Genomic DNA, 10,263 nt, shown 5'->3' on the forward strand with positions numbered 1-10,263 from the left:
AATAAATTCTTTATTTAACCATATGACATCTTGGTTATTTATGTCACTTCCTTTCTAACCCTGAGTGACTAAAGTGCGTTTGTTAGTTGTGTTTGTGTGTGAAAGTACACAAACACAACAGTGTAACCATGTGTGAACACGCTTCCACTCTAAAGAATCTAAATGAGCTGCTTTTATTACGTCCTCAGCCCCTTTTTGCTCAGGAGCACGTTGGTGGATAAGTGAAGGTTCACACCACCCACATTCCTCATGCTCTCATATTCTCACCCTGCCTGTCATTAGCACTGAGGCTAGTTATCATCACAGCTAACATTACAACACGTCAGCATGTTCCTGGGAAAGTGTCAACACTGTAACCTGCTGTAGTTTCAGCCCTGAAGTCACATGGCGCACGTGGGAAGTTTGTAACTAAGAATAAGACATTTTACACGTGCTCCACCATTTGTCTGTTCTCTCAATAGAAATGTGTGCTCACCTCTGTTGACCTTTGTTCACCTCCTCTCACAAAATGACTCGCCTCGCCATCCTGTGCCCTTTGGTGACCCTAATGTGTGTGTGTGTGTTTTACTTTCTAATTTTCTCTAAATTCACGAATTACGAGTTTCAACTCTGGATTTTGTGTAAAATATTTTAATGAGCTGCTTCATCTTCCCTGATTCACTGTGTCATCAGTGACACCCTGTGGTTGTTCAGCATTTAAATGCTGCTCATTTGAGCTTGTGATGATTGATTAACTTATATCAAAGTAACCACAGGGGGCGCTGTGCCAACTACAGAAACTACAACAAATACAATATCTACAGAAACCGCAGAAACACTGGCGGTTGTGTTGATTCAGCTTTAAATGTAATCATACTTTTACATTTGATTTCCAAACATAACTAAAAAAAGTGCAGCAGATTGTCATTCTATAGTTTTTCTCTTCACATCATTTGAGATAGTGGATCAAATCCAAATGAAACATAAACAGACTCATAGTAACCATGGCAACAACATTGTCAGCCCTAACATCCACAATTATTGATGGACACACACACACACACACACACACACACACACACATAGAGAGACTAATGCATATCCATTTCTCCTTTATTTCTGTTTTAGTTGAACTCTGAATGAACCACCTGTGACACTGCTCATTGAAAGTGTGCTGCTGGATATGTAGTTAATGGATTTCACATATTATGTTGAAAATGTAAATAATATCATCCAATAATTTGAATTATTACTTGTTTAAACTAAACAAGTAATAATTCAAATGATTTTTATAGGAATATTACTAATATAATCCAATAATTTCAATTATTACATGTTTAGTTTGAACAAGTAATAACTATTAAATTAATGATTTTATTATATTAGTAATATTCCTATTATAAATGTATACATATATCTCATGCCATTCTGTATCCTGAGTTTTAGTAGCCCATATATTGATTTAACACAAATACCTTGTGTGTGTATGTAGTCATTGCACCTTTCTGTTCTGTTTAATGTAATTTTAAGCCCATGGTTATAATGATATATATATACATATGTAGTGTCATAATAACTACATCTCTGACGTTTATAACAAACCAAACCATTTGAAAATCGGTAGAAAACTGAGCAAGTTCTGGTTCTTTAAAAAGTCTGTGACCCACTACAACACCTGTGATGCGTGATGCGTGACTGTGGCAAGATGGCCGCACTGTGCGGACGTCCGGCGCTCCGCCCACCTGCTCGTCTTCACGCAGGTGTTTGTCAATCAGCTGATGACCGCTGATTGCTGCTTCCGCCTCCTCCTCCTCCTCCTCCTCCTCTTCGTATTTAATCTTCCTCCACCTGATAGTTCCGTGATGTCACTTTGAGGAGAAGCTGCACGAGCTGTGGAACGAAAAAAATAAAGACTACTAACTAGTGAAACTGTTCCGGGAGGAGGGAACATGTGGCGCGAATGCACCAACCGCCCTAAAACCTCAAAAAAGAACGAGGGAACTTTAAAAAAAAGAAGAGAAAAGGAAAGAAAACTCCCGCGGCGTGACGTCAGACGCCGAAAAGGTGGCCGCGTGCATCAGCTCCTGTATAGAAGGCGCTCCAGGATGGCGTGTTCGATCTGGTCCAGATTGGTGGCCCGTCCAGAATGGTGAGTAACTTTTGTCAAGTTATCTTCATGGTAGTGGTGGGTGAAGGTAAGTGAAGCCTTATGAAGCTCTGAGGCTGCTAACAAGTGTGTCCAAAAAGCTTCAACGCCTCAGTGACATCTGGTGGACAACTGAAGCCATAACAACCTCCCAACAGCACTGACACTCTGTCAATCCCATGTTAGGATTAACAGTTTAGAAAAGACTGCGTGGTCATTCAAGTGTTTTGTTCTTTTTAATACTTGCCCACACTGTAAAACATCCCAGATTAAGCCAAAGAATAAATCTAAATGATATCAAAGGTTCAATGTTGGTTAAGGGTTTAATTAAATTAGTACAGTTTAATTAATGAAACTGTACTAAATGTCCATAACAGGGTAAGAGATCCTTCCTATTTTGCAAATGATCATGTTATTTGTACTCGGAAAGATCATTTTTGTGTAAAGTGTTTTAATCCAGTGTCCAGGTAATAGTTTGTCATTGGAGGACTTTTATGGTTAAGGTGTAATGGTTATTCACAGAAGTAGACAGGTTATTTGTTATTAGTATTTTTTACACTGTGGCAGGCTGCAACGTTGAAGTTAGCATCCGATTCGCCAGCTTCCGATTCGGCACTTAAGGGGAAAGTTAATTGGAAATGTACCGAATGTGCAGTGCGACTGTTTGTCCACTGATTATCTTTTTTTTGGGACACTTCTTGATGTTTAGACATTTTGGATATGACATTAACTTTGCTTCACACCCACTATTGTATTTGTGAAAATGCTAAAGGGGAGATTTCACCGTTTCTGTGTCATACCTAGACCACTTTGGACCAGGTCCAGATCAAAAACCACTGTACCTAGACTTCCCAAATCTGGACTAGATTATCCTATAGCCTACCAAACAGATTGAATTATTTTGGACCTTTTCCCATTGAATATCTAACAGATGAGCACATTTCTGGCTGTTATGTCAAATATATATAATGTCATTATAAAGTTGTAGGAAAACGTTAGGCTACATCAAACTTACCTTACCAAACTTGTAGCACTCCAGTGTAGCGGTTTAGACAACCTTTGCAATTAGTGGTCAACTATAACCCCTCCCACTCAAAAAAAAAATGTTGCCAGGCAAATCCACAAATCCATCAAATGAAATACCCCACTGAGTACGACCAATGGCCAATATTAAGTAATATATCTTTGAAATGATTTTTTAAATAGAGCTGGTTTGCTCTGGGATGCATTTTCAGCAGTGCATAACTGGAATATGTGATATTAAAATAATAGCAGCAGTCACTGTAAGAAAAGATCATTTTTCTTCAACTGTGATAGATCAGGTTATTATAGATAGAATAATGTATTGAATATATAATATTGCCTAGTCAGTAGATTAAAACCAAAACTTTTCAAATACAATGTCAAACATTTTTTAACACCAAATTACATTTATTTACTCATATTAAAAATTTAAAAAAATTATGAAATGCAATATTGTCACTGTATTTATTATTAAATTGTCAACACATATTAAAACTATGACTAGGTTTGTTGAAGTAACACAAGTCTATATAGACTGCCCAACAAAGATTTATTCTCCAAAATATTTTGTACACTGTTAACACACAGAAGACTTGTAACTATTTCTGTGATACATTCTTGGAGGTCTGTGATCTCATGCAGCCAAAACCTGTAATCAGATCTCAAAGGAAGAAACATGAGCAAGAACAAACACCCAAAATTCAAAACTAAACTTATTTCCTACTGTTGGATGCTTTTCAGCGGCTGTTGCTCAGGAGGTAGAGCGGGTTGTCCAACTGGAAGGTTGGTGGTTCCAATCCCAACTCCTTCAGTCTGTGTCATCATAGCGTAGTGTCCTTGGGCAAGACACTGAACCCATTGCCTACTTGCCCCCCAATGGGTGTCTCATTAGGTGTATGAATATAGTCTCGCTAAAGTCATACAATTTTGTTAAATGATCCATTATGTTTGAGTCTAGTACCTGTATCACTGTATGTTGATGTAGACCTGGTCCAAAGTGGTCTATATGCTGAAAAAACAGTGAAATGGGCTGTTATTCTATTTTCACAAATAGAATAAAGGTTTTCACAAATCAGAGACTGTGTTTTTATGAATCTTCAGGGTCTGTATGATATTATGACAAAAACAAACACCTTGTCTTTAATAATTCTAAACTTTTAATCTAGTCATTAAAATACAAACTTTTTTTTTTTTAAAGGAAAAACCTGCTTCCTGCTCACGGAGACCTGGTCGGACGCGCCATATACAAAAGCCTGAGGTTGTCAGAAATAGGTGAGTGACACCTTTAGAGATGATTTACTACATTATACAAAATGTTATGGCTAATTTTCATAATGTATTTAACTGATGACAATATATCATAGACATTTAATCGCACATGTATAATATAAGCTGTATGAGATACTGACATTTGTATACTTGATCTTAAAAGGCATTCCTTAAATCTTAATCAACTTTATTCTACATCACTTGTGATTATGTTCATTCCTTTGTTTCACTGTTAGAATAGAATGTTTTGACTGAAAGTGAGTGTTTATATCTCAGGCTGGGTGAACCATGTCTGTACCTCATACAAACACCTTACCTAGTTATTTTACACCTGTAACAGTATGAACTTGAACATGGTCAAGGCTGGAGACTGGACTCAAACATGTTTTTGTTTGTCTGTTGTTTTCCCCCAGATTGATCTTCATGAAGATCGTCAAAGAGTAAGGTGTGATTATTTAGTTCTGGGTGGCCGCTGTGTCCCCACTCTTTCTTGGCCGCTGTGCCTACATCTCTCTGCATTGTCCAACATGGCCACGTTCTCTCTCTTCTCCTGCTTTCCATCTGTCAGATAGCTGAGGGTTGTACATGGAGCATTTGCCACAGGTTGGTTTTGTATGTTCCTGACCACTTTATTGGGTGGTCTGTAAATCTGGTCCTTGTTGGTTATATTTTTGTGGAACTGCTGAGCGAGTGAGGTGACTGATGGAGTGTTTGAGATTCTCTCTCTGAATGAACGGGTTGTGTGTGACTGAGATGCCTGGATTGAATAGTTAAGATGGTGTGAGAATATGATTATGTTCAGCAGTTCACAATAAAGTAGATCTGGTGTCTTGAAGGTCTTAGATACTTGAGAAGTTATAATGCACTAACATTTCCTTTTTAGGTCCGTCTACAAAGGGTGAGTCCATATTTTCTTATGTCTTCTCTGGAGGGGGGCTACCTTCTTGCCCTCCATGTGTGCTAGGGTTTGCAGAGTAGGGGAATAAACAAAAGAGAACTTGTTTGTTGTGTTTTTTTTAAAGTGAAGGTACTTAGGTGTCGGCAACTGACTTCCTGGTCTGGCTGCTCACAGCTAACTACTGAATTTACATGCAAAGGTAAGAACACGCCTCTCTATGGAGGCGTTTTCTTGCCCCTGAACCACTTTTTCTTTCCAACTGTTACGCAGGCCGCGGGCCATCGCTGTTCCGGCCGCCGTGTCGATCTGTCCTGGCCCTCCTCGTGCCTTTCCTCACTTCTAAAAGGAAAAAAAAGTTTTCGTTAGCACTAAAATATAGTGATGTTGGAGGACCAGATCTTTAATATGAGGTTTAAATGGATGTTGGTGTACAGTCAAAGCTAGATGGTAGGAATAAAGTTAATGTTGTGCCTTGTACGCTCTGTCACAAGGTTTAGACTTCTTGGCCGCTGTGCCTTTTTTTTTTTTCTCTTTTCCAACGTGGCCATTAATCTACCATTAGCCCTAGAACGTTAAAGTAGATCCTGGTGATCTACAAACATAGTACCTGGCTTTAGATAGCAGCCCTGCCATAGCCTTAGTATGGCCATTACGTCCTTTAATGCAAGTAGGCCATGATCGCTAACTGTGCCCGCGCCTTCGTGATCTACTTGTGTTCTTGTACGTGTGGCCTTGCGCGTATAGTCATCTTAGATAGACAAACATGGGTGCCTTCCGCGTCCATGCACAGTAAGTCAACTAACCTGTACTTTTCTTCTAGCATCAGTCAAGAGGAGCAACGACATCCCTGCATGTCCACCTTAATTAGATTGCGTTTTAGTTAAGGTAAAATTTCAAATGTTAAGTAGTTTAATTTAGTGTGTGTGTGTGTGTGTGTGTGTGTGTGTGTGTGTGTGTGTGTGTGTGGGGGGGGGTCAAATGTTGACCTTTCAGGGTAAGTATTAAAGGCCTTTGCCACATGATCTTTGTGGGTAAATCGTGTCCACTCATTTATAAGTTAAGTTAATTTGCATCTAAACATTTACATAATGGCATTACAATAATATCATTTGTTTTGCGTTACTGAGTGCAAAGGCCTTTATTTACACACTGACACATGCCAAGACTGCCGTCATGGCCTCTCTCTCTCTGTCTCTCTCTCTCGCTGTCTCTCTCTCTCTCTCTGTGTCTGTGTGTGTGTGTCTTGTCCGCCTGTCCTTTGTCTTTCTGTGTGTCTCTGTCTGTCTGTCCTGTGTCGGATTTAGTCACTTTTTAGTCTCAACTTAAATGGATGATTTTAAAGTTGATTAGTCTTGAGGCGTCCAATTTTGAATTCTGGTACCTTATTTTGAAATGGCTTTAATTTAAAAATGTAATTTTGGTCTTGAATCTGAGTTATCATAGTTGCAACTTGGACTGTTGACAAAAGTTCTAAAGTTCTTTCAAAGTCTGTAAAAATGTAGTAACTGATTATGATGAGCTAGACCAGGTCTTCCTTTATTCTCCACTGGTAATTGCTTTGATAAGATAACTGGTTCCTGATTTGATTAAGAAGCTAAACTTTTGATTTATATGCAAGTGTAGTCACATTAGATTGTAGGTGTTATTCAGCCCATGGATAATATTATGATATACTTTAAATCTGGCATTTGTTGGCACACTTTTGATATCCATTTAAGTCTTAAACTTAACGCACTGCCATCAGCCTTTGTAGTCGCTAACTGAAATCAAATTCAATATTAACACTGACTTGTCTCACTCTGCCAAGTTTATTTCCCTCTAAAGGAGTTGAACCTTTTGTGTTCATAGTCTTTTTGCGCGTCATGTTGGGAGGCCTCCCAGCAGGGGATTTTTATCTTCCCCTGCAAAACAATGTGTTACTCGTCTTAGGGATGCAGGGCTATCATCTGCATCGTTTCTTTCATAAATTAGGTTGTAGGTTTCAGGATTAGAACGCGTTTCTTTTCTTTAGGAGGACACAAACCTGGCAGAGAGACAACTCGGATTATTTAAGTGAAAGTGTTGGAACTTTTTATCTTTTGATACTTGAAATAAAACCTTTTTATTCTGTGGGCTGCATTCAGACAGAAATCAGACAGTAGTTGGCTTCATGTTAAAGACTGCTGTACAAGTACCCTCTTGTAGCAGGAGTGAGCAGCTGCAGCTTTTTCATTTATTTTTGGTGGTTTGATTTGTTTCTTGGATTTACTTGGTGTCTGGAGCTTTGTGGTTAACAGTGATCATGTAAACGTGTAAACACAGGTGTCTTTTGTCTCTTATTTGCGAAGCTGGCAGCTGGTTGAAATGATAGGACTTTATGGCTTACCCAAAGTGGGATTTTTGATAGAGCAAAGGGTTAACACCTCACCATACACTCGCTATTTCAGCGAACAAGTGTCTGTAGTCCGTTATTACCCATGACTTTCTTTCAAATTTCATATTTTAGGCAGCTTGTAGAGTCTTTAGGAAGATGCTTAATCCCAATGTCTTGGTTGGTTGCATGAGAAACTTCTATCTCTTAGATGTGTTGGCGAAGTTCCTCCTCTGATTGTTGTAGACTTGCCCTAAAGTTTCTCTCTGCTTTAAGTCTTGTTGAACTATGCATTAAATGATTCCTCCAACTTGTCTCCATATCAATTGTTTTCTCCCAGCAGACTTCCACCACCCACTGCTGCTGTTGCCTCTGCTAAAGGTAGCCGTATCCTGATTCACTGCGTCTTCATGTGTTTGGGTAAGAAGTGTCATTAGACTACTAACAATGTAAACACCTTTTAAATGCTTGATCTAATTTACCCAAATGGTTCATCAGTTTAGGACAAAAAGTCATTGAATTTGACATTGTTGGGGTCAGTAACCTGACCTCTAAATGTTTGGGAAACATGCAAAAGATCGCAAGCTCTCTGCATGACCCAACAGCATCGATGTTTGAGTTATTTCATTGCTCAATTTTTAAATCAGTCAAGCTTTTATGAGCTGGATCTTCTTCACACAACAGAGAACAAGGTAAATAGAGTCGACTCGTAACATGGTAAGGCATTTTGTCTTTCCCCTTCTTCTCTTTGTGTGAGGAAATCTGGCCACGGATCCTGACTGAGTGGCATACCATGACTGTGCAGTCTACAAAATCAGACAAGGATCCATCTGATTTTGTGACTCGGCCTGTCATGATATGCTTTTATCTTCCTCCGAAACAAAGGATTGGAATGGACGGGTTTGTAGTGTAAATCACATCACATGTAGATGATGAAGCATTTGTTTAAATTGGAGTCAAGCATTTTCAGGCGTCTGCTTTGTCAATACTCTGGTGCCACGTCTTGCTAAACACACGAGAAGCTCTGAATTGTGAAACTGCTGCCTCTTGCAGATGTTACAACAGCAATGGTTGTTGAAAGGCTGCAGGGAGAGAAAATTAGATCTGAGGACGGGAAAGTGGAATTGATTTCATGCTTAGCAAAATGAGGGTTTCAGCACAGGACATTTTTGTGGCGAAGCTACAGAATCAGAAGGAACGTTTGTCTGGGCATCTGGGAGATTTACAGTTTTTCATGCAGACAACCAAGACATTGAGGTTAGCATCATCCCAAATGGCTGGTGAAGATTGCTTGTAACTGTCAGTGTAGGACAGGAAAGGCAGGTATAGGTTAGGGAGGGCATCCATCGGTGAGCTCTGACTGGATGTGAGGACCTGTCACACTTGACCAGGTGAGCTACCTGAAGATTTGTCATTTGTTTACTTCCTTTTTTTTTTTTTTTTTTTTTTTTGTCTTGTGACTTATCAAATTCTTCCTTGTTTTGAAGGGATGAACGCTGCAGCACATTCCTGGATCAGAGGACTCCATGTTGGACACCAAACCTGGCGAAGTCCTGTCCTGGATGGCTGCGGTGATGACCTAGCCCAAGATGAACCAGCCCTTCTACGACGAGGACTTCGCCCAAGATGAACCAGCCCTTCTACGACGAGGACTTCGCCCAAGATGAACCGGCCCTTCTACGATGAGGACTTCGCCCAAGATGAACCGGCCCTTCTACGACGAGGACTTCGCCCAAGATGAACCGGCCCTTCTACGACGAGGACTTCGCCCAAGATTAACCCGCCCTTCTATGACGAGGACTTCGCCCAAGATGAACCGGCCCTTCTATGACGAGGACTTCGCCCAAGATGAACCGGCCCTTCTATGACGAGGACTTCGCCCAAGATAAACCGACCCTTCTACGTCGAGGACTTCGCCCAAGATGAACCGACCTTTTCCCCGGGATGTCTTCAGGTACGTTCTTTCAGATGGTACTCAATATGTTTAATCCATATTAACTTAATACTAAAGTATGCTGACTCTTATTTTATATTTTTTGTTAGATGCTGGACCTTGCCAAACTGTACTCGTTAAATGGACTTTACCACCTCCGTCCCCACTGACCCACAACCACACATGACAAAACACTGTACATGTGATGCATCACCCCCTCTGCATGACCCAACAGCATTGATGTTTGAGTTATTTAATTGCTCAATTTTTAAATCAGTCAAGATTTTATGAGCTGGGTCTTCTTCACACAACAGAGAACAAGGTAAATTGAGTCGACTCGTAAATATGGTAAGGCATTTCGTCCTTCCCCTTCTTCTCTGTGTGTGTGAGGAAATCTGGCCACAGATCCTGACTGAGTGGCATACCATGACTGTGCAGTTTCCAAAATCAGACAAGGATCCATCTGATTTTGTGACTCGGCCTGTCATGATATGCTTTTATCTTCCTCTGAAACAAAGGATTGGAATGGTCAGGTTTGTAGTGTAAATCACATCACGTGTAGATGGTGATGGTGTACAGACACTGCTACTTTCAGCCTGTAATGTTTGACATTGAAAACTTGTATTTATTGCCTTCTTTATATCAAGTAAAACTTTTGTTCTTAA

General features: G+C 39.9%; 1 long non-coding RNA gene across 1 annotated transcript; it reads left to right on the plus strand.

The window, feature by feature from the left end:
• Nucleotides 1-1,724: 1,724 nt before the first annotated feature.
• LOC131463178 (uncharacterized) lies at nucleotides 1,725-10,263 on the plus strand. Its single transcript, XR_009240959.1, has 5 exons — nucleotides 1,725-2,128; nucleotides 4,347-4,420; nucleotides 4,831-9,056; nucleotides 9,153-9,619; nucleotides 9,709-10,263. It is a non-coding gene; the product is annotated as an uncharacterized LOC131463178 (long non-coding RNA).

The sequence above is a fragment of the Solea solea genome, chromosome 7, assembly GCF_958295425.1.
Source record: "Solea solea chromosome 7, fSolSol10.1, whole genome shotgun sequence".
NCBI lineage: Eukaryota > Metazoa > Chordata > Actinopteri > Pleuronectiformes > Soleidae > Solea > Solea solea.